Below are 26,715 nucleotides of genomic sequence, written 5' to 3' on the forward strand. Positions count from 1 at the left end.
CAGGTTTAAAGAACCACCAAAGGGAGCTTTTATTTTAACAGGGTCTGTGCTGCAGCACACCTGGGTCAGCACCCTGCAAAAGTGCCCTCTCAGGCTAACCTCAGAAGGGTATGGGGAGAGCTGCGTGTATAGCAGACAGGTCTGTGACTGACGCAGGGCTCCAGGTGGTGATCCAGCGAGGGACAAAGCTGAAACCTAGGAATCCTGTGAGGAGCTGGGGATGTTACCATTGGGCCAAGATCCCTCCCTCCCTGCTCTTAGACATAGCAGGGCTCACCCTCCCCCTTCTTCAGAGGGATAGTAGCAGCTGAGGAGCTGAAGTGACTGGACTGAGTGGAGAGGCGCGGTGCTGATAGTCCAGCTGCACTCATGCTGCGGTGGACTGGAGAACAGTTGCCACTGGATACTCAGGAAGGACACCAAAGGAAGTTGTCCCAGCCACAGAAGGAGGGAGTGGCGCGGGGAAGAGGAAAGGAGGAGGATGGGAAAGACTGCACCCTGCCAAGCCACGCCCCCTTGGGCTGGCACCAGAAAAACTAGAGTCAGGGCCTCCCTGTCTCAATATTAGTCCTCTTGTATATCTGGCAATGACAAGTAAAATGCCTTTCTGTTTTAACTAAGAAAGTGAAATACCTTTAAAAAAACGTGAAAAGCATTGATCTCTAAGAACTATAAAATGACATGACTTATTTTGATTAAGGACAGGTTTAACCCATCAGGATAGAAAAATATGATAGTTAAAAAAGTAAAGCCTGGAGAACCAGGGTTATGGCTCTGAGGGACAGTGCTTGTCCAGCTCCAGCATGGGTGAGGTGCTCGGATCAGTCCCCAGTACCACACACGCGCGCGCACACACACACACACACACACACACACACACTCTTAAAGCTTTGTTGCTTTATCATACAAAACAGGGTTAAAATTCTTACCCATTTACTTGTTATGTGACCTCGACAGATATGCTTAAAAATCTCAAGTTTTGGTTTCATGATGTGAATAAAGCTTCATTTCCCTTCAAGGGTCATTTTGAAAAATTAATGACATAAAATATGAAAAGTTATTAGCATTACTGGTTGGCACACAACAATCATGCTGTTATTGCTTTGGTGCTTTAACAAGACTGTCGACTTGATTTCAAAATCACATGAATTATATTTTCATTGCACTTCTGCAAGTTGGCTGTTTGTTAACAGTTTATTTCCAACTTACTGAGTTTCAGCTTCTGATTTTCCAATCATTATTATTTCCAGATATCACTGGTCTCTTGTGAAGATTAAGTTAGTGTATTGAGTCTTGTACATTAAGTTCACTTACATAGATACAGTGCTTGCTATACTTTTGTAAACCTAATAGGTACTTCACAACATTATTTAATTGATTCATTCAAATTTAGTGCTCACTATCTATCTACTATGTTGAACAAAAGCATAACTAGTCTCTTGATTGGACAGGAGGGATTTAGACTTTCACTGATATAATTACTTGATTTATATCATTTGTAAACAGATAACTACTTTAAAAGAAAGAAGTGTGACTTGGATTGGAAGGTGTAGGCAATGCTTCTCTGAAGAATTTATATCCTCTTACTCTCTTTGAACCAGTTTTCTCATGTGGAAATTAAGAGAAGGTAATAAAAAAAGATGTTTTAAAATGTCACTGGCTGATTTGGGACTAGAACACAAGTTTCTTAATTTCCAGCCTTCAATTCTTTCATGATGCAGCTAAGTAGTTCTCAGTTTTGTCTTCCTATCTGTAGAAGAAGGAAGGTCGGGAAAAAGATGATCTCTATAGAAACATACAGTCTACGAATCTTTGAACTTATCATTGTTACAAAGTGAAGTTTGTAAGGAAACCCTATGAGAAGAATTCACTTATTTTATCCCAAAGCATCTTTGGTCTGCACACACATATGCCACCATATGGGATACATTTAGAACTTCATTAGAAGAAGAATAATTAGTCTCCCATTGTACAGGAAAAAGAAGAAACCCAGAAGATAAATACCTTAGGAACTGAAATAAAAGACTTTTAAAATAAATCTGCCAGAGACAAATTGAGGAGAAATAAACTGGAGCTCATTTGAAGAAAATCAAATGAAATGAACAATTAATTCACCTGTAAAGCAGCACAGGCACTTGGGTATTGGGGGAAGACAATGCAGTTAATCTCATATGGGTGGGAGGGAGAATGCAGCCAGATATATTAACAGAAGCACCCAAGGAGGATTTCTTGTTTATTGGAACAAGGAAAAGAATTGCAGACTTAAAGAGCTTAGACCTCTGGAAATAATGATTCATTGAGAGGGATTCTTAACTGCAAAGGCTTTAATTTTGTCATTAAGTACCAGATGTGCATAAAATTTCAGAGGACCAGCACATTTTGCTAAAGTTCTAGAGAACTGCAAAACACTGAGAGAAAAGTAAGAATGAATAGGAATACAGAAGGAAAGACATAGGATGAATAAAATGGAGAAATCTCAAACTTATTTACTAATTCACCAAATTTCATTCCTTCAACTTTCTGAGTAGATCCAGCCTCTTAACGCTTTTTTTTTTTTTTTTTTTTGTACCAGGGATCGAGCTGTGGTCCTTGAGCTTGTGCAACAGGCAGCAAAACCACTGAGCTAAATCCCCGGCCTTAGCCACTTTATTCTTTACAATACTTTTCCAAAAACTCTAGTATGGTGTAAGCCACCATTATTTTTGGTATTGTCCACTGTAATAGTCTGTAGTGTACTTGCTTCTATCCCTCCATCCTAGCCAACAGATAACATTTTCCACATACAAACCTCCTGTCACATAAATAAATAAAATCAGGCTCCCTGATTCATCAGTAGTTTCCCATTATACTTAGAAAAGAAACTCCACATTTTTTCCATGCTATAAACTGAGCCATAATTTAGAGTCCATTCACCTGATTTACCTTCCTCTTTCACCTCCACTCTCCAGTCAGTCTAGCCCATGTTCTCTTAGTTTTTAAATCCGCTTCTACTACAGGAATTTTTCATATACTTTTTCCTTTTCCTGGAATACATCATTACTCAGATCCCTAATTAGTCATCATCTGCTAAATCAGTCCTACCAAAATACCCATGCCATCCTCCTTCTCTTTAATTCACTCTGATTTATCCTTTCTCCATAGCATGTTATCAGTACCTGAAATTATCTCTGTAGTTTTATCTCTGCCTAATTAAAATGCAAGCCCTATGAAGACCAGGACTCAGGCTTTCTGGTTCACAATAAATTTCTAATATTTGGAACACTGAATGATACAGATTAGGAATTAGGTAAATATGTTAAATGATTACTAAATTATTTCCACCATCAATTTAACAAATACGAAGAATTTAGTATATTCCACACATTATAGCAGGTTCTGAAATGCATTCATATGAGGTATGAGATTGACCTGCATGGGGTTTTCAGTCTACTTTGGTAGTTCAATTGTTATCAAACTGTGATCTCAATTGAAAAATTAAAAGTGTGGTGAAAGCTGGAAAGAAAAATCCTAACAGCTAGGATGGAAGTCCAAAATTCTTTCTTAAAGAAGTGATGGTAGAGAAAATCTTAAATGAAAAGTAGAAATTGACAGACAAAGTTAATTAGAAGTGAAATAGAGCATTCTAGAGAGGGAAAAACATATATAAAAGCAAAGGAAAATAAAGAAGTCCCGAGGATCTAAAAGAAAGCCAGTGTGGTCAGAACAGAGTGGGAGAGGGAGGAATATGGTGCTTGAGGAGTGTTCAAGTTGTCTGTGTGTAACAAGTCACTAAAAAGCCTGATAACAACAATTTGTATGTGTAATAGTTTGTTGTATTGTTGATACAGCAACAACATATTTTGCTTGTTCCCCGGAAATAGAGAAATATTATCTTGGGTCTGTGTGGCTTGAGAGGTTACGACTCAACCTCTGGACGTTGCATGTATCACATGCATACCTAGCAGGCACTGCTGGCTGTAGACTGAGGGCTCCACCGGGACTGCCAGGTGGAATTCATTCAAGAGCCTTCACTACGTGATCACTTAGCTTCCTCCCAGCATGATGGCTGAGTTTCCAGAGTTCGTACTCATGAGAATAAAATGTATGTGCTTGACATTCTTATGACCTAGCATTCCACTGACGTTACTGTATTGATCAAATTTGTCACAAAGGTGGCCCAGTTTCAAGGGAAGGATATATCCATTGTATGGTCCAAGAATTTCATGAGGAATAAGATATCCTGCAGGGTCATATTTGGAAAAATATAATCTGTCATAATGAGATAGCATACAGAGCTAGAACTGGACTAGATAGGGCCTGAAGTCTATTTCAGCTTTGTCTTTATCCACAAAGGAGTTGGAAGTCACATATGTACTTTGGCTACTTTGGGTGTTGATTAGAAATGGAAAAGCATAGATGGTTGCATGACATATTTATTTGTATAAAACATCCAGCCTTTCCTCCACCCAGAATGAAGGAAAGAAATGAAGGAAAATAAATTATCCATCTAGCCCTATTTCCCAAATCTAGGCATGATTAGCTTAAGTATTATGGAGCCCTCAGATTTCTCAAGCATTTTAGTGTAAAAGGCTGATCATAGTCTTCATTCATTTCCTTTGTCCATTCATTTATTGAAAATGTTTTGAGGCTGTCAGGCAATACGAAGTAATATATGAGGAACTAAAGGCTATACTTGGATGTTAGATGACCTTGAAACATTTACAGACAAATGGCTGGGTATATTCCTCTGTGGTCTTTAAAGCAACCAAGTTCTAGAAAAGTATTTAATTAGCCATGTTGACACATAAGAGAAGCACCTATTGCAGATGCAATGGTGTCTCCACTGTGATTGCGTTTGAGCTGAGTTATGAAGGATGTGAACCTATTAGATTTAATATGTTAATATGTTACAGCAAGTGTGAATGAAAGCTTAAGCTGTGTTTTCTGTACTTAAATATGCACAGAAACATTAATATCATATTAGAAATGGCATTTCAAATTTTATCGTGACGATTTTCACAAGATACTGACAATTAAGGACTTTATGCATTCACAGAGTTCAAAGTTTCTGTGTCACTCTATTTATGATTCAAGATTTTAAAAAAAGCTTATATATCAAATGTATTTTCAAAGGGCTTCCTTGTGCCTCTATAGTGTTGTGCTTGTAGAGGCAGGGAACAATATAAAATATTCTTGAATTCATCAGGGATGAAGAAATTAAGACCTGAATTTACTCAAAGACACCTTAATGAAAGTGATAATTACATTAAAATAGAAATTGAGGAGGCTCACCCTAAGCTGTACTTCCCAGTCAAGATTGATCTTCAAAATGGCAGGGAAAAATGTTTCATTTCCAAATGGCAGGGGAAAATATCTCATTTCATTTTATTACTCTAAATACTTATTTTTTTATTCATTCCAAGTAACAGTTAAAATGGACTGTCAACTTGATTATCTTGGGCCCACCATAGCAATTATGAAAATAAATACACTTCTGGGTGTGTCTGAGTGGGTCATAGAGGTATGACCTTGTGAGTCTATATCAGTCCTTTACCTTTTCCTCTCTGACATAGTCCTCCTGTTTTGCTTTATGGCAGCCATGAAGTATTTTTGCTCCACCATACCCTTCCACCATATTTCTGCTTTGGAGCTGGCTGGCTATGGACTGTATTTCCTGAAACTATGAGCCAAATTAAACCTCTAGTCTTTTTACTTGTGGATGCTGAGTACTGTACCCTAGTGACAGAAAAGTTGACTAATGCATCCTGGAAGACAATGTGTCATGAATAAACTGCATATGAAGGTGGACTTTTATTTTTCAATGACTTTTGTTCAGCAATATTTGAAAATCTATTAATAGTAATTAACATAATAACACTTAAGCTCTAATTATTCTAAATGTTTTCCATATAATATTTCTTTAAAAATAACAACACCTATTTTTTCTAGGTTACTATGTTAATGACCAATTTATTAGTGAGAAAAGTGTGCACAGAGAAGTTGCATAACTTGCTTAAGGAAATTTGGCCAGGAAGTGGACAGAGGATATAAGCCCAGTCTGCCTGTATTCAGGAATTAGTAACTGTGAAGACAGAATCTGATTCTTTTCACCATAGGAATCACTGAGTTGTTTTTTCTGGACAAGAAGCATGTCCAGATATATGAGTCACTTTCCCTTTTGCTGTGACAAAATACCTGACATACACAACTTGAGGAAAGGTTTATGTGGGTCATTATTTCAGAGGATTCAGTCAATGGTCAGTGCCTTCAAGGGAGAAATGTCATGTCATAAGAACCTGGAAGAGAAAAGTTGATTCCTGGAAGCCAGGAAGAAAGAGAAGTTCAAGAAGAGCCAGAGAGATATACTCTTTAAAGACAGACCCTCAGTGATGCATCTCCTCTAATGTAGTCCAGCATTCTAACACTACTCCTAAAAGCATGTAGGGGTATGGACTTATCCAAGGATGAGCACTATGCCCCATGATCCAAATACATTCCAAAAGCCTCATCTTTGCTACCTAAGAATTTGAGGAACACTTTAGATTTAAACCATGACACCAAATGTATCATTTAGGTAGGTTGATTCAGGGGATAATAAATTATTCCATTGGAAATATCCAGTATATCTAGTTGAGGGTTAGAACATGTAGAGTGAATAAAAGAGCCCAGCACTAAGCCAAGAAACAGTATTTCAGATTTGAACTAGTATCTCAGATATAGAGACATATGAAATAAATATCATCACAAAAAACATCAAAATTGTTTTAAAGGAAATGCGCCAAACATTAAAAACAGATTTAACTTTACAATTTAATTATTTCTGTGCTCTGACTAATATATTTTAACCTATCATCCTAACAATAAGTTTAGAGCACAAATTATCTACTTAGTAGAATTAATAAAAACAATAATGCAAGAAAATATGCTAGAAATTATTGAATTATATTCAAAAAAGTATAGTTGAACTTCTGAGTTAAAATTACTAATGAAAAATTATTCATGGATATATACATGAGTATTGGAATAAAATACATATGCATTATAATTCACAGATTTACCACTTAGTAGCTGCATTAGGTTCAGTAATTTAAGGATTTTCATACACTGCTTCCTCATAAATATTATATGATTTTTCTATTTCCACCTTAAACATAAAACAAAAGCCAGAAGAAAACCTGTGGCATTTTACTTTCTGCCAGGAAGACATGCACTTGAATTACCAACCTGCATTCAGGTTCTACAATCTAGAACCTGGGCCATTGCTTTTGAATGTGTAGTTTAAGGAGTTCTCCATTTGGTTTATCTGAAATAAACAGACATTTCTCAGACAAAGAAGTAAAAGCAGCAAATAAGCATATGAAAAAATGTTCAACATCGCTGGTCATTTGAGAGATGAAGATGAAAACAACACTGAGATTCCACCTCATCCCAGAAAGAATGAATGCTATCAAGAAATCAACCAATAAAAAATACTGGTAGGGAAAAAGGAATCCTTCTTCATTGTTGGCTGGAGTGCAGACTGGTGCAACCACTGTGGAAATAAATATGGAGATACCTCAAAAAAACTAGGATTAGAGGTCCCATTTCACCCAGCTATTCCTCTGCTGGGTATCTTCCCAAAAGAATTAAAAGAATCATACCACAGTGATATATGTGCACCCATATTTAGAGCAGCACAGTTTATAATACCAAAATCTTGGAAACAGCCCAAGTGCCCATCAACTGGAGACTGGATAAAGAAGATGTGTTTTTTTTTTTTTCTTCATAAAATGGAGTACTACTCAGCCATAAAGAATGAGAAACTAGAGACATTTTTAGCTAAGTGTTTGCACATTGAGACCATATTCTTAATAAATAGGACACACATGTGCAAATACTGAATAGTTTCTCTGGTGTGAAAAACTAAAAGTGTAAATAAGGATCAAAATGTGTAATTGATATTGTGTAATAGGAAGAAAAGGTCTAAAGGAGTAGGGGAATTGGGAGGGATAGAGGAAAGGAAAGAAGGGAAAATTATGAGAAAAGGAAAAAAAATGGAAACAGTCTTCTTAAATAGGGAAGGATGGAGGGGGTGAAGGGAGGGCAGGGGAATGGGGAAAAAGTAAGAACCAAGATAGGTCATGCAAAGGTACAAGATCCCAATGATGAATGTAACTGTATTTTATACCTAAAATGTAACAATAAACTTAATGAAAAAAAAGTATTCCTGGCTTTTACCAGGAATATGAAGAAATGAATGGAACTACCACAATTAAATTCCATTCATCTTTTTCTCTTGGTCAATTGTGAGTTAATTTTTTGAACAATCAGAGCTTCTGAGTAATGTTGATGGGAAATACTGGTTTGTGCCCTAATGACAGCATAACACATTAACAAACAAAATCCCAAAGGAAAAAACAAAATGACAACAACAAAATCTCATTTGCTTCCAGTGGCACAGACAAGAAAATATGGGCACAGACAAATGTAGAAATTTGAGGGACTATTATTTGTGATACTTAACTTTATTTGGTACCTAGAATACACAAATCACACATATATAAATACATATATACATATAGTGTATATTATCACTATATCCTAGTATTTTTCTATATATTTAAATCATTCTGTATATGCACATCTATCTCACACACATGCACACACAATCAGCCTATATTGTAGAAGTCATTGTGGAGAGATTAAGGGACAATTACAACAGAAAAACAAATTTGGCAAAACAAAGAATCACAAACCAAAAAATTTATGTTCTAGTTGGAAAGAAAGAAAAAAAATTGGAAAAAGTAAAACTAACAATAAATTCAAATTAAACTATAGTAATTATTAGCTGTATTCATTATTCATTTCCTTAATACGGGTAAGAAAATAAACCCTTAGACAAAATGCAGCAACCACTTTTATTTATGTATGTTCCATAATCTAATAATGATATAAATTTTTATCTGATATGTGACTACATCGTATCTTTGATTTTGCCTCATTTTCTCATAAAACTGAATAATTTACTCTCCTCCATCTTGCTTCTTGGCCCAGAACCTCTAATACATTTGCTATCTGGCTTTTCAAAGAAAAGATTTTCTGATCTCTATTCTAGGATAGGGTTTTTGTTTGTTCATTTTTCAAAATATTGTATGCATCCATACAGAAATCCAAGGGTTCTCTGTCCTGGCCATATGGTAAGCATTTTCCATGCATAGTAAGTTTCCTCTGGTCAGAAACTACTCTTCTGATCTGTTTTTATAGGGAAAGATTGTGAGTCTCAGAGGTGACAAGGTTCTTTGCTTAGGACTCAGGGTCATAGAGGGCCCTCATGGGATGGAATCAATAGCTTTGTCAAGGTGGAGTCCTTATTTTCAGTCTTTCTACACTGCCTTTCTTTAAGTAGATTTGTAAAATTAGCACTTTTGTTAAAAAGGTGAGAAACCAAAACAAGGCATCCTAGGTAGAATTTGAACAAAATGACAAAAATCGGCATTTTAGAAAACTGCAGCTGAGAAATCATACTGAACATTGATATGAACAAGACAGGCGTCAGAGAAGATAAGTGAGAAGGTGAAAGTTGCAGATAGGGTGCACCAGCTAAGATCAGATACATTTCCAGCAGTTAATAGCCAGCACAGCCCAGAGCCTGCAGTGTAGGACTTACTTAGAGGAAGTAAGTCCTCTAAGTTCTTAGGTTATAAGAGGCTCTGTGAATCCTTCTCATTAGGCATTCTCACTACTTTCATAGATCACAGACCTTAGCTTTTGAGTCTGGGTTGCAGGGTGAGTCTCCTAAGTTGAAAATAGAATAGCTATTATGGCAGTCAATCCAAGAGGTCTCTTTAATGAGATGAAATATTTAAGTACAGATAAGAGTGTACATTTAAATGAAGGTCATTGTTGAGAAAAATACAGATTCTAGTGTGAATTAACACATATATTCTGGTGCAAATTATTTATTCTGTGCCTTAGAATCCTCATCTGCATTAAGATAATAAAACTCCATAAGGTTGTTGTAGCAATTAAGTTGATGTATATAAAAAGTTACTAGCAAATGGTACATACTTTTTAAGGATTAATTTTGCTGTTGCTATTATTACGTTTACAACAGGTGGAATGGAGAGACTCAAAATACATATTTTGAGAAATAAGAAGAAAGAGGGAGCTGACAGGAAACCATCATAATGTTTAGGCTACAAAAATTTAAAAAGATAAAACTAGGAAAAGATAGGCAATCTTGAATTCAAAAAGTGTATCAGAGACAGAATCCAGAGGTAGAAGCAAACTTTAGATGTAGAATTCACCACAGTTTGTATTAAAGTGAATATGTTGTATACATTCAAAGATAGCTAGTTTTAAGCCAGTGATATCTACACAGAATTACTGTCAGATTTGTGTTCAAGTTAAGCAATATTTTTGCCAAGGAAGAAACTCAGAAAGAAAATATAATTGTAATTTTTGATTTGTTTTAAGAGTAAAGCTGAAAAATTATGGTTTAGGCATCATGGAAAAATTTTATGTAACAGAAAATAAACTAAATTTTGAGTTTCTGTGACTTAATTAACCACACATATATTACTTTGACAGAATATTACTTCATACAGTTACTATGGCAAATTTTTTCTCTAAATGGGTAGAGAATAAATTATTTGAACTCGTAGTTCAGACCTTGGTCACAAATACCCAACTCTGTCATTGTAATGTGAAAGCCACACAAAATGTAGAAACAAATAGGCATAATTCTGTTATGATAAAATTTTATTTACCAAAACAGCTGGTTAGATCAGTGTGGTCCATGAGACGAAGTTTTCCCATTTCTAATCTAGTCAAAAACCAAATCTATTTCTACCACTTTCCTTTTTTGCTTTATGATAGTGCCCTTATGTGTTCACATTTATGTGTCTAAGGAAAAATTATAATTATACGACAAAAAATACTGGTAATATATAAAACAATGTGGAATAATGGAAGTAGTATCATGAAGTTTATCCAACTGAGCCAGAGTTTTATAAAACTGGCCTTACTGCTCTAAATATACAAACATTTCTGAGCCTCAAGCTACTAATTTTTAAAAATAGGAATAAGAATCGTGACTGTAAACATTTTTTAAGAACTAGAGCCAAAAGAAGTATAACACTTAAAACAGTTCCTTACTAGATTAAGATAATTTAATTGATAACAATATTTTCAGTCTTATAACAATAACAGAAAATTCAATTGGCTGGAACAGATAGGTCCATGAATGCATAAATGAAATTGTGTGTATTTTCCTTATCCAGATAAATAGAGAAGGATAGAAGATTATAGATTTTCATGTGGAGAACACAGGTCAGGAATTAAAGTGAAACTGCTGACATATTACCTTAATAGGAAGCAACCTATCAAAAAAGTTTAATGTCTTAATGAATTGATAAGTTCCAGGACATAAATTCTGCTCTGCTTCTTTCCCTTTTGATTTCTTTCTAATAGATCTCCTCAGCAAACACAATACTTTTTTTGAATAGAGTGTAGCCAGCTGTAATAAATAAACAATAATGAAAGAAAATTTCAAAACTAAAAAGCCTAAATTCTGATTTCACAAGAGTAGTTCAAATTTTAAATATCTTGTGTTAAGAAATATGGACATCTTTTAATAAATAAAAGAAGCTATTCATTGATACCCTGGTCAAAAAAATCTTTAAAGCCAGAACCTCTTTTCTGATATGCACAGGAAAAGGAGCTTTTTCTAGTTGTAGTTAGAACTGCTGGAAAGCTTTATGACTCCTTTAAACATGCAGAAGAAGTTGTTATTTTACAATTGTATTTCTAGGATGATGGCTACTTAAAATGGGGTGACTCACCTTTAGAATATACTAGATAATTACATGGCTCTCCCTCCAGTAGTAAGGTATTAATTATAGAAGCTAATTAGTGACCTGTGTGAATAAGATCTGATCATATAGGTTTTCATTTGTGAGTGCTTGTGTTCTCTATATGCACAGTAGAGAAAACCTTCCAGCAACTGTGATTATTACCATTATTTCATTTTTATTGCTTTTCCCATTCAAAGGGAGACCACAGAAAGTCAACAATGTAGTTAATTTGCTTTAGCAAACTGGAAAATGCAAGATAATATTATTTCTTTATGAGTTAGAAACTACTGAGGATATAACTATAGGTTTTAAAAGTTTAGTGTGGCATCTAAATAGCAATCCTGGTTTGTATATCTCAACTTTCCTATTTCCTGTGAAAACACACAACATATTAAACTGATAGCACAATTAAAAGTTAAGTCAGATAGTGTAAAATTCTCTTAAAACAGACGCGTGTAGGCTTTGTAATACTATACCTCAATTTGGAACCTGATTTGATAACCAATATTATTTTCCCTCTTTACCACTGGAGAAAAATATCTTAATTTGAAAAGAAGGAAAAGAATTCTCTTCTCCATTCCTTTCTTCCAAGGCAGAGACTCCAGGTTAATTCCAAATAGAAATTTTTCTGTAATTTTTTTGACATAGGGACTTTTTCAAAATTCGTTACATTTATTGGTACATTTTTGGAACACAATATGATGACATTCATCATTGGAAATTTGTACCTTTACATAATCTCTCTTGGTTCTTATTTTTTCCCCATTCCCCTGCCCTCCCTTCAACCCCACTCCTCCCTATTTATGATGACATTTTTTCCATTTTTTTCCTTTTCTCGTATTTATTCCTTTCCCTTCTTTTCTTTCCTCTACCCCTCCTACTTCCCCTTCCCCTTTAGATCTTTTCTTCCTATTTCACATTATCTATTATATTTTTTGATCCTTATTTACACTTTAAGCTTCTCACAGCAGAAAAACTACTCAGTATTTACACATCTGTGTCCTATTTATTTCACTTAAGAATATGGCCTCAACATGCATCCATTTAGCTTTAAATATCTCAAGTTTCTCATTCTTTATGGCTGAGTAATACTCCATTTTATTAAAAAAAGCACACATACACATCTTTATCTAGTCCCCAGTTAATGAGCAATTGGCCTGTAGCCAAATTTTAGCTATTACAAACTGTGTCACTATAAACATGGGTGCACATATATCGCTGTGGTATGATTCTTTTAATTCTTTTGGGAAGATACTCAGCAGGGGAATAGCCTTGAATGAGAGCTCTAATCCTAGTTTTTTGAGGAGATACCTCAAAAAACTGATTTCCACAGTGGTTGCACCAGCCTGCACTCCCACCAACAGTGGAGAAGGGTTCCTTTTTCCCCACAGCACTGCCAGCATTTGTTATCTCTCACCGTGCTCTAAACTAAAATCAAAATGGATCAAAGATCTAAATATTAAAACAGAAACACTAAACCAGCTGGAAGAGAGGTTAGGTAGAACTCCAGAAAACACTGGAGTAGGAAAACATTTCATGAACAAAACCTCAGTCGCACATGAACTAGAACAAAGAATCAACAACTGGGATCTCATCTTATCAAAAAGCTTCTGCACTGCGAGAGAAATCACCTACAGTGTGAAGAGCCAACCCACAATGTGGAAAAAAATTTCTCCTACTGTTCGTCAGACAAAGGTCTATCATCTAGAATATGTAAATACATAAATAAATTTTTTTAACTCAGATCTACCAAATTTAAAGGCCCAATCCAAAAATGGGCATCTGAAATGAACAGATATTTCTCAAAGAAGTAGAAACTACAATTAAACACATGAAAAAATGTTCAACATCACTGGTCATTCGAGAGATGCACATGAAAACAGCACTGAGATTCCACCTCACCCCAGAAAGAATGGCTGCTATCAAGAAATCAGCCAAGGACATAGAGACTTTTTTCTTTTTTCAATCTCCAAAGGATCCTTTATTAACAAGAGCAGGACCCTGGCATTTACATTATATATAAATATAATATAAATATATATAAAGTCTGAAGATCTGGCAGGCAGTAATCCCTTTGCCCCCCCCCACAAGGATTTCCTGCCCCTGTGCATAGGAGGATGACTGCTCCACGCAGGCCACAAGCCCATACTCCTCTGCAAAGAGGAAAAAAAGAGCTCTTCTGTGGCCACTCCCTACCCATCAGAAATCAAGAAGTATTCTCTCAAAGAAAAAAAAGTGCAGAAATCAAAACATTTAAATATGAAAAGGAGAGTGGCTTGGGAGGGGAAAGACAAGAGGAAAGGAGCTGGAGTTTCTTTGGGAGGGACTCCCATGTCCCCCTGGCCGTTAATGGGCCCAGGGTCTGGGGTGTGAGGCTCACGCAGTGAGTTTGCAGTGACACAGCACCTTGTAGATCTGCATAAAAAGTTTGGACCTGTCCTGCTGAGTGAAGCTGAATGGCTGAGACAAGGCCAGGTCATCCAGCAGATCTTTCTTCACCTCCTCTGCCTGTAGATACTGGGCAATATGCTTAGGGCAAGGGCGGTTTAGAGCCCGTTGTGAGTCAAAACAGGTGATGGTGCATTGTCTCAAGTCAACCAAGATGAGGGACCAATGTACCTCCAGGGGTATGGGGATTAGCAGTAGCTCCTTATTGAAAATGTCCAATTTTTGGTTCACCTTTTCACCCCATAGTAACCCTTGGTACGGAGAATTATCATAGAAGAAACTGTTCAAGAAATGCACCGTTTCAGGGATTGTGACCATGGCCAGGTCTCCATACATGTTCAGCACCTGGTCATTGAGCCAGTTCTGTCCATCCAAGGTCCCCAAGTCGTCCAAAGTCAGCACATGCCGCTTATAGGGCACTTGGAAGCCCCTCACCATAGCATTGCCTGGCATCCGCTGGTATGACTGAATCAGCTGTAGTACCAGGCCCTTCCTAGAGGGTGTAGAGAACTCTTGTTGGAAAATGTCCTCCGACTTCTCCACTACCTCATCAGTGGTGAGGGGCATGAGGCTGCCATAGTCTGAAGGAGTTCATCCAAGATGCTCTGCACACAGGTCACATGTTCTTCCGCAGGGGCTGTGCTGACCAGCTTTCACCCCAGGCTGCCCTGCGTCTTCTGCAGTGCCCAAATCAGAGCCCTGAAAAAGTTTCTAAGCGACATGGTCCCCAGTGCTTCACATATTGCTGATGAGTATGCTGAGGGCGCCAGGCCGTGCTCCCCTTCTGGCCCAGGTAGTCCCCCAAAGCCGCTGGGCAGAGTACATGAGAAGAGACCCGAGTCAGGGCCCAAAGGAGCCTTTGGAGTCCACCTCAGTCCATCTTCCTCCATGGCCGGCCCAGAGGGCACTGGTGGAGACCCTCTCACCCCATCGTCAGCCGTGAGAGCACCTAGCAGACCCAGGCGGGGCGGGGCTGTCCCCCTGCCCTGCGGGAGTCAAAACGACAGCAGGCGGAAGGCACCTGTGGCGTTGCTCCCCCTTCCTGCGGTGAGAGATGGTTCTTGGAGTGTGCAAGGCTCTTCTGTCGGCCCCGGTGGCGCCCCCAAAGCTTCCAGTGGAATGGCAGCGAGGTGCTTTCTGAGTAGAGCAGCATCTGGAAGGCTCTCATGGCTCTGCGGCAGCGCTGTGAACAGGGTTTTTGATGCGTGGGTCGAGGAAGACTAGGCCGCTGAGAGGCTCCCAGTTGACCCCATCTGGGGGGCAGCCTCCAAGCTGCCACTTCCTCCTCCTCCTCTTCGTCTTCTTCATCCTCCTCCTCTTCCTCCTCTTCACTAGCTGAGGCATCAACAGAGGGCCGAGGAACAGGGAGACGCCTGGCTGGCACTGTGGTCCCTGACCCAGGATCTGCCCAAACCCTGCGCCTGACTTGAGCTGAGGTTTCGAGGGTGGGGGTCAACGAAGACGCTCCCGCCTGTGCCGGGTCTGGGAGCCTCAGGCCCCCAAGACCCAGAGGGAGGTTTTTATTGTGACGAAAGTGTATTATTTTTCTCTACACTGATTTCATCACTTCCTCTAATTCAATACCAAATGAGAATTTCTAGTCATCAAATATAATCAGTCACGATAGGTAAGGATACAGACATAAGCTCATTTTATAGGAAAGTAGAAAAGCAAAAAATAGCACATAAGCACGTACAGTCCTGACAAGAACTGAGACAGAGGATTTTAACATTTAATATACTTTTGTTTGACTATTTTAGAGAACTAGGATATGAGAATAATTTTTAAATTAAGTGAATGAAACTACTCTGGTTGATTATTTCATAAACTCAAGGGGGGAGCAAAAAAGCTTTGTTTATAAACCAGTAATTTTCACCACAGTTCCAAAACACTTAGGGAAGGGAATAGCAAAAATTCAGTTGGCAAAGCATGGCATCTTAAAGCGGTTCACTCCAAAAGCAGAGTTTAAAAAAATGGGCATTGTGTATAAGGGTTTTATTGGAGAGATAAAAATAGGAAACAGGAACAAGGATTGTGGAAGGGAAAACAAGAAAGAATGAAATGCATGTGTCTTGTATTAAATTAGCTGAGGTAAGAATAATTGGAGACAGACCTCAGATGAGCACAAAGAAACCCTCTCACAACTGACATTTGGATCTTAGTTTCTTGCTTCTTATTCATATTGTTTTGAAATTAAACAAAAAGTCTCAGGGAGTAACAGCCACCTCATAGTTCTGAGTTCTGACTTGAGGCTGACACCTAAAAGACCCTAGAAAAGATAGTGAGACTTAAGAGGGAGGCAAGAAGCTATCACAGCAATGTGAGCCACACAGGCCCCACCTAGACTTTTGTATTTAGTTGAAATCAGACGTGACAATATGAGACATGGGCAGAGTGCCATGTAACAGAACTGGGATCAAGTTTTATGAACACACTTGTGTTCAGATCACTCCTGCATCCGTGCAGAGCAAGTAGATGTAAAAATATGAACCATTTGAGCTTGAGAAAAAAGAAAACAAATCATCATGAAGACTCTGATGACACCATCACTCAACAAATTACAATTAAAGCTAGAAGAAAATTTAGGGAAATGTTTGGCATTTTCCAAAGAATCAAAAATGCCTCTGTCTCTATGAAATAGATCATCAACATTTTGCTTATGGGATAACAATGTGCCATTATGAGGAGGAAAGACAGCTGTTTGTTGGTGGGAAAAAAATGTAAAAGAAGTGACAGTCCAGTAAAAGAATTTATATATTCAAGAAGATAGTGAAAGAAAAACTGATGTTTTATCCATCTGGATTAATAGTAGAGAAGATAAACTAAGAAGCTCTCCCAAGAAATAAACAAAAATGTGGATGAAGGCAGATAGGTAGAAGTACTGTGTAGGACACAATCCCTCACTGCTCTATTGCAACACATGAGCTCCTTTCTGGGTGGTTGTGTAATCAGAGAATGAAATAGCCTGCACTTCAGAGTATCCATTTAGAAGGGAGACACCTAGGAAATTTGCCTGATAAAATATGCCAAAACAGCCACAGCAAAACTGTCCATTAATGTGTTGTATCACTCAAGTCTCTCCTTTCTTTCCTTTCTTCCTCATTGCTTTCTTTAATTGATTAAGTTTATTGGTACATTTTAGATACACATAATGATCACATTCATATAGGTAATTTGTACCTGTACATGATATATCTTGATTTTTTTGTTGCTTTTTAATGAATTTTTTACTGAATAATAGTCTACCATATCAGGAATAATACCAAAATAGAAAATTAACACTTACGTAAAATCAAGACATAAATAGCTTTGTTAGCTCAATTTTATCTATGATTATATTTGTTAGAGAACACCCTAACTAAAGAATAAAATTGTGATATGATAGGTATATATCAGAATATTTTACCTCATATATAAAAGTTGTAATCAAATATGAAAATAGGTGGGAATGATTTCCAAACATACAAATTGTAAAGGACATTTTCAGATTGTTTATTCTCCCAGTCCTAACACATGCTATGTAAATAAATACAGTTACAAAAAATGTTAAAATGATTGGCAGATAATTCTGAGATAATACATGTGTTAGAATGAGAATGAAAATCAAAGATAAACAGCTTTAGATAGAGGGAAAACACCATTTCATGTTGATAGAAGGCATAATTCATAATAGAATCGAGCTATAAATCATGATGTAACAAAATATTGAATTCAATTAAATTAAGTACAAGCGCTTAGAAAATGGAATATTACTTCAATACAAGTTTCTCAGCTTTGGACAGATCAAATAACTTAAAATTTAGTTATAGAGGATTTATGTAATTTACTCTAAAGTCCTGAAATGCATAAATAAAATATATAAAGACATAACCAAACATTAATGAAAATTAAAGTACATTAAGTAACACCAAGAGTTGTTCCCTTAGAAAATAAATTGCTACCAGATGCATTCTTGCAGGCTTCATGACATACAGTTAAACTGTCTTCAGATATGGGAGTGAACAGGAGTAAGGAGAAAACATTTTTAAAGGGTTGGAGCTCATTTTTATTTAGATTCTTAATAGTTTCCTCTTGGCAATTGATACGTTCCAAATTCATAATGTGAATTATGAAGTCCTGCAGCTGACTCTGTTTGATGACCACTGCCTGAAGCACCTAGCCACAGCATTTCCATCAGCAACAGCGGCATGCTTTAGGTTAAAGTGGAAGGAATCTGAAAAATAAAGCTTGGCTGTACACCATTCAGAAAAAATAGAAGAATATTTCATCTTAAACATTACAACTAAAAGTGAATGGTAGATGGCACATAATTTAGCTTTGCTCTTGTGTTTACATTTATGACTTAACTGCATCTGTACATTTTCTGTGATTTTTCTCATTGAATTCCTCTCCTTGGGAAGATTGGTCCATCACCATCTATAGCTGAACAGGAAATAAAAATTAGGAAGCCTTCTTAGATGTAACCACAAAGCAAAATCGAAACAAGATCTGGTCAACTATTTTTCAGAGATTTGAGACTTGTTTTGAGGATAGAATCATGATCAGTGTTCAAGTGAGGGAATATGAATACAGACTATTGTAGCTTCAATAGTGCTGTAGGTCACTGAGTTATGAGTAATGACTCAGGACATACTGAGAAAATGGCCTGGGCTTAGAGTGTTTGCAGATACAGGGGAGGACCACAATGTGGAGTTACGTCTCTTATAGGATGAGATATCAAAAACAGAAGTTATTAACTGCAAGAAATGACAGAACCCACTGCAGATGCATTTCTGGATGAAGGCAGATCTGAGAGGAAAGGCTGGGATCACCAGATAGTAGGTTGGCCTAGAGATATCAAAATGAACACAATCTTGTTTAAGAAGAGCCTATTTCCAGGACTGAATATTGCCAAGGAGTTCACATCTCTACTACTTTTTAAGCTGTGAAATTATAAACTTGGGACCTGATACCATTGGGTAGTTCTTCATTTCTCAAAAAAATAAAAAGATATCACTAACTTTGCTGAAAGAGCAGTTATTTAGGTAATCATACAATAATGCATAAAATTGTTTATATATATATATATATTTATACTTACCAAATAAACAGAAATGTATATTGTTTGCTTTATAGCTGATTCATGCATCTTGTATCATTCCTCTTAAACATGGAAAGGGATAATAGAGTGTGATATTGAAATTGACACAGAAAGGATATCAACAGTCTCAGCAATCAGGGCAAACTTTCAAAGAATTAATAGCAAATACAAATATGATGACATAGCAAGGAGAACTGAAGCTCAAGAAACCAAAAGTAAGCCCTCTCCCATTTTGTATGTAATTTTTTCACATTCTTTTATTTACAGAATGCAATGAATATCTTTTATAAATAATATAAATCATTGTCTGTGTGCATTTATTGGATTTATAGCTCCTTCCTATTAGAATTTAAGCCTCATGAGGTAAGGAACCATGTCATACATATTTGCTACTCCATTTCAATGCTTATACTAGTTTCTAGTTTAAGGTTAGCATTCAATACTTATCGAATGCACAAATGCATCAATGAATGAATGGCTGTTAATTATTTTCTGTGGGTCTATTATCATCCAGTATTTTACTTTATCTGATCTTTTGATTTAATAAAAGACTTATAAATTCCAAAGCTTAGTGGTTAAGAGGCACTATCTAGGAGGAGGGACATGATGGGACAGATGTTCCAAATTGTGTTGCTCTTAGTATTTTCTTCCATCATCACCTTTTATTTAGTAATTCCTCATCTCATTTTCTACTACTTGCACCACCACTGTCTCATTTTGTATTCTTTGCAATTTTTGAAGATCTTCATCAAAATTAAGTAAAATTCTCACAATTATCTACTCCTTAATGGCTTTGTTAGCATGGCTAAAATACACTGGAACTTTCTGAAGTGTATATATAAGGTTAATGAAAGAAAATATGTAGAGTATATATGAAATTGAACATAATCTAAATCAGATATTAATTAAATAGTTTATTGGCTTTACTCCTGATGAGGTCCCCAAATGGGTGGAGAAGAAAATTAAAATGTAGGAGAAAGAAGAAAGAAAAGGAAGAAGCCAGGGATTTAGCTCAGTGTTTTCGCCACCTACTGTGCAACCTCAAGGACCCCAGTTTGATCCCTGGTACCAAAAAAAAAAAAAGAAAAGAAAAGAAAAGAAAAGGAAGAAAAGGTGCAATAGGGAGAGGAAGAGGAGGAGGAGGAAGACAGAGAACATAACACAACCAAGAGGCATTATCTCCTTTTAATCACTAGGTTTCTCTTATTTTGTTAAAGTATAAGTGATACATCTCCTCTGAAGTGATGGGTACCCCCCAAAATATTACATACTAACAACAGTCATGCAATATTGACATATACTGATTGGCATAAGCATGAGATCTATTCACGAGGTGTGCCTTATTTTCCCAAAGAAAGGAGGAAGCCATCTGGGTCTAAGTTTCTCTTAGATGTCCTTGTACACCTAGTGCTCATTATAGGTTTAACATTGTTATGCATTCAAAAAGGAAGACCTTACCTTGGAATTTGGAGGGTTCATATATTACTCTTTGGTAGCAAATTTCAGAAACAACTCAAATATCCCAAGTAAAAATAAATTTATTGACTCAGGAAACTTTCAGACATGATCAAGAGCTGGCTTAGATATTGCTGGAATCAAAAGATTTGAGAATTTTATAAAAAGTTCTATACTCCCTTCTCTAACTCTCATTTTCATTTCCCTTCTCTCTTGGCTGCTCACTGAAAAGGAATATTTTTCAGGAAGGCAAAGAATGACCAATGAAAATACCAAGCTTGCTGTCTTGGTAAAAACCTTCAAACCAGAACAGAACATCTGTTTATCGTATACCAGGTAATATTTTGTTGGTGCCTCTTTGGTCACATTGCTCTGCTTATAATAACGACTGTGTTAGATGGATGTATTAGTCTGTTAAACTGTGTAACACCCTAGCCCAATTAGTGAACAGAGTACTAACTTATATCATTAGCGGGACTAGCTAGTTAGGAAAATGCCAATTCTCCAAAGTCACACTAAACAAGTCACATATTTCCATCTTACTTAACCCAAATTGCTTCCTGGTGAAGAATAGCTGATAGCTAAAGCCCAAATACTTGTTTTAAAATATTCAATATCAGAAAGGATTCTTTTTTAAAAAAAAGTTTTGTGTTTCATTTTGATTTTATTTTTACTTTCATTTGTCTAACTTTTCTCCATAGGGCATTTTCCAAGTATATTTGTTAACAGAGTAATACATATGAGACAGGTTTTGAGACTAGTTCACATTGTGTACTTCATTTTTAAGATGTAATGGAGCCATGGCCTTTGTCAACCAACAATTTTCACACCTTAAGTCCTTAACCCTTCTAGCTGATAATTAATTTCACAGTTACTGCAGAACTATATCAGTTTCCAATACAAGAATTTGGATAAATCTAACACAAAGTGGGCATGAGGTAAGGCAAAAGTAATCACTATTTCACAGGTGTTTGTATTTTCCTATGTTCTTGAACCTTGTGAATTTATTTACATGACAATTTGAAAATGATGTTTGGGCCATAATGACTCCTAGACTGCTAAATACAGGAGGGGCCTGGGGACTTGCAGAGCTGGTAATGGGAAACCGGATGGAGCTAACATTTTGACACTGGCTTCTTCTCAGGAGAGGCAAATAGAGAAAGGGAATTGAAAGGAAACTGTCACTAGGAAACCAAAAGAGGAAAATAGAAAAAAAGAAACCAGCAGAGTACACAAAAGAAAGACGAAAAACTAAAGGAGTTAATTAACACAAAGGCAACATCCTAATACTTGCAAACACTAGTGGGGAGAACAGCATCGAGGAGTAGGAGAGATTAAATAAGCAGACGAGCATGGAAATTGCATTCTAATATTGTCAAAGATAAGGCAATATCATAAATAGCAATGAGAACTGTCTAGGTAAGAATTGTTAGAAAACACTATGTTACAAATCTATTATAGTTGTAAACTATGAATTTATCTCTGTAGACTTTTCTGTAATCTACACTTCCTTTGGTGAAAATCAATTAGGTTTTCCACAGCTTGTCATCTTTATTAAACTTTAGCCCCACAACATTATATACGGTAAATAAATAACAGTGATAGTGATTTTAGCCCCATTTTAAAGCCTACTCCTGTTTTGCAGAGTTCCTCTCCAGAAAAGTCTCATTGACTTCGCCATGGGTGTCTTTCCACTGAATGCTCATAGGTTGACATGCTTATCTCTCTTCCAGAAAAAGGAGAGAATCGGAGGCCCTGGAGGCTAATTAGCTTGTACTTTGTCCTCCAGATCTCAAGCAAAGGATTCGAGACTCAGAATAGGAAAGTTTCCTTTAATACTGACAATTAAAAATGTACAATGAAGTAACATAGTTTTTTTGTGAGGCAGTGAAACTTCTCTCAACGAAAATGTGTTGGATGTCAGCATCTTGTCAGGAATAGTTTTGAGGAAATTATTGTATTTGTCATGTGTTGCAATAGATGATATTTCAGGCACTTCCAAAAGGGAAGATTGGTTTCAATTTCATAACACCAAATATTTAACTATTATACTTTTACTTTCCATTTCTAAGACTATTATTTATTTAATGAGAAATACATACACACACACACTCCTGCATGCATGCACACCTTGTTTCTCTTCCTACCTTTTTTTTAAAATCAAGCATCAGCTTGAGCTGACAACTAAAAAACTAACCATCTTTCATTTTAGGAATAAAAAGCAGAATTACTGAAATTAATAATGATATTATTGTGAACACAAATATATTTCAGGTTTGTTGGCATTTTATTCACCTCCTTGATGTTTGGAAATGCTTGTCAGTGCCTTCTTTTGATGCTTGCTATATTACTATCAAATACCCTATTATGTGACTGATATCTACCTTGGTGCATTGCATATACCAATTAGTTGTATTTCTTATCTTTGTTATATTGACGGCATTATTATCTCCATTTTACCTGAAAGAATAGTAGCACAGAGCTGTTTAATAGTTTTCAACAGTTACATAGCTAATTGTCAATGTGTTAATCTTTTGGGACTACTCTAACAAAATACTAGAGGGCTTATAATAAAAACCTATTTATCAGTTTGGAAAGCTGGAAGACTGAGACCCAAGTGCCATTTGGTTGCCTTCTGATGAAGACTTCCTTCCTTCCGGGTGGCACAATTTCCTTACATCTTAAACAGTAAGCTGAGAACAGAGGAAAAGTTCTTCAATGGCACCAAATCCAGGAGTGAGGGCTCCACTACCATGGTCTAATCATTGCCCGCGGATCTAACCTCCCTCCGAATGCCATTCTATTGGAAATTAGGCTTCAATTTGTGAATTTTGGAGGGAGCACAAATATTTAGCCCATATTAACCACTTTATGTAAAGAAGGTACATTGTCTATTCTTGATATCAGTATCTATACAACTCCCGCAAGCATCAATATCATGCAGAGAACTGCTTTAAAAGATTAGATTGCTGATCCCCAACCTGAGAGTTTCCAATTCAGTAGGTCTATAGTAGGAGTCAAGAATTTGCTCTCTATACAAGTTTCCAAACAGTGTTGTTGCTACTGGTCTAGGGGATGTACACGGAGATCCATAGAGGCTCCTGCCTCCTTTACTTAATCTTTCCTATATTTTCATGAAGGATAGCACAATGTCACTAGCTAGAAAGTAGATAAAAACTAGATACAAAAATTCTGCTGGATTGTTTTTCTTCAAAGAATTGAGAATGGTCTTTTAAAGTGTAATATATTTTCACTTGTGCACTGCTGTCCTGGAGCATTATACCTAGAGAAATGGACTGGATTGACTGGGTGATCATTTGGAATCTCTTTGTATTTCAAGTATCGACAGTGGGATTTTAGCCTAGAGCCAGGAAAAACAAATATTTTCCACAAATTCTTCTGCTCAAGAACAAACTGAATCCATCAGGAGAAAGCCAAGGGCAAAAGAAGAAAGCCAGATTCTGCCACTAATTTCAAGGGCAAAAGCCACAGCCTAAATTGTGAAATACCTTCCGCATGTTAAGCAATATGTCAACTCAGACCTCCACAGAAAGAATGGAAGTTAATCCGAGGAAAAAGAAAATTGCTGTGAAATGCGTGGAATTCTTTGATCTTGGCTACCTATATTATGTTCTCTGGATGGCTTGTTGGCCCATTGGAAAGATCTAGGAGCTAGTCTTATGCTTCCTATCACAGTAGTTAACACAGTATCAAAATATGAGTCTACCATCAGTGTTGTATACATTGTTGAGGGGGGGAACACAAGAATAAAATTTGTCAGGGAAACTTACTTTAATTCTACTCAACTGGGAAATAATTATAAATAATAAATTCCCAGCAGAGGAGCTGAAATACATCACATAGTCAAGCTGCATTTCTTTATTCCTATTTTTACATAGTTTAGCATAACCATTCTATCACTCCTAGATCATTCTTAGATTGCAAGCTTATCAAAGCACTGTAGATTTGAATGATAGGTTCCATAGGCTCACACACAGAGGCAAATGGATTAGAAACACTTATCTTCACAACAAACCATGAATCTGATGAAATGTAAACACATCCCAGCTTCATAAAAAGCATTACAAACAGGTTAATAAAATTAAAGTGAGTCAAACCACTTTGCAAATTTCTCTTATATTTGAAAGTTAAATAGAATATGTTTAAAATACAGAATTAATATATACATCCATGTATTAATATTTAAGATGTGTTATATACATATACCAACTCTTCTCAATGAAGAGCTTAATCATTATGTACTGCACAGACATACTAATAAAAATAAAAATGAAAAAAAATTAAATTAAACAGAGAAAGACATTGAGAGGATGATAGAGCCTGATTTTCATATTGTGATCATGTTTCATTAATAAATACACACACATATATATGAATTTATAAAAGACATCAGAGACCATAAAATATGCTACAATAAATTATACATATATTTTATTAACAGAATGGTAGATCTATGTGAAGTAAGGCAAAGTACATTTAAGGAAGAAAACTTATTTCCAGAGAAGACATTTGATTCTCTTCTGCGAATGTACTTAAAGAAAAACACAAATTTTATTTACCGAGATTGTATTTATTAAGCATCTGTTCTGTTCCTGATATTTATGTAAACTGAGAACAAAAAAGTCAAGAACTACATTCTTTCATGAGGGAGAGAAGAAACACAACTACAGATGTATAGAGCCATCTGTTTGGTAATAGATGTCTTCACAGGATGTTTAAGAGGAACATGTAAGCTGGAGGGTGATGAGGGAAGCTTCTCAGAGATCAGGACACTGATGATGAGATTTTTATAAAGAAAAGAAGAGTTAGGCCATGAAGGAAAGGAAGGAAGTTTACTTCAGACTGCAGGAACAGGTTTAAATAAAAGATAACAGGACTAAGAGGGAGATAGATCTTTTGCAAATGGGAGAAGGACCAACAGATGCAGTGGACAGGGAGGAAAAGGGAAGGGAATGTAAAAATAATTAAGATGTGTTATGCACATGTACCAATGCTTCCTGATGAGTATAATCATTATGCACTGCAAGATATACGAATAAAAAATAAAAATAAAAAGTAAATAAACCATAAAAAGGACATTTAGCATGATCAACTGTCTGATTTTCATATTGTCCCCATGTTTCATATTGCAGACCATGGAACTTTAACTGATGCACCATGAACTTAGAATTTCCATAGTTATCTTAATATAGTCAAAGTTGGGTGTTGTTTTACTTAAAATTTTAAATGTAGTATATTTTTATGCTTGTATATGTTAATACAAAACCATCCTCATGAGGATGTTTAGCAAGCAATGAGCCTTATTTGAACCTAACAGTTTTTGTTTTTGGTCTTTGTTTTTTTCTTCTTGAGAATCTTTCAATTCCAGTTACTATGAATGTAATCCTTGCATTAGATAATTCCTTAGAGAGATGAGTTCTCTCTTTAACCTGAGTCATGTGAGGCCCTGGAAGGAAAACTGGGCCAGGAGTCAGAATGCCTGGATTCTAATCTGCAAATAAACTACTGATACCAAACAAGAGACTTGACTTCCTTTCTCTTGGCTCCATTTCATCATTAAAAATTAGGCAATTTCTGAAGACTTTTCAAAAGATTGTGGCATGAGAAAAACCCCTATTTTGCTGCACAATCATTTCCAGGCATTTAACAATCTTTGTTGTCAGGAAGTCAACAAGGTTAATATTAATATCACATTTGCTTTTGAATTTCAGGCACACTTTTATTGTGGTGAGATTTAAATAGGCCTTTTTGAAAGATGTCACTCTAATTTATAATTTTTTTCATACATTAATCATTTTTAAATAAAATGCTTACCAAATTTGGTCAGTTTTTAGCTTTTGAGGCAAATTATGAAGCCAACTACAATATTATTATCTGCTATACTCAAGGACAATTTTC

General features: G+C 36.2%; 1 pseudogene; it reads right to left on the reverse strand.

Annotated features, from left to right (window-relative positions):
- Positions 1-13,942: 13,942 nt before the first annotated feature.
- Positions 13,943-15,781, reverse strand: LOC101705859 (sentrin-specific protease 3 pseudogene; annotated as a pseudogene).
- Positions 15,782-26,715: the final 10,934 nt, after the last annotated feature.

Source organism: Heterocephalus glaber, unplaced genomic scaffold (assembly GCF_053883595.1).
Source record: "Heterocephalus glaber isolate CG9 unplaced genomic scaffold, H.glaber_assembly_v1.0 deba00000071, whole genome shotgun sequence".
Taxonomy (NCBI): Eukaryota; Metazoa; Chordata; class Mammalia; order Rodentia; family Bathyergidae; genus Heterocephalus; species Heterocephalus glaber.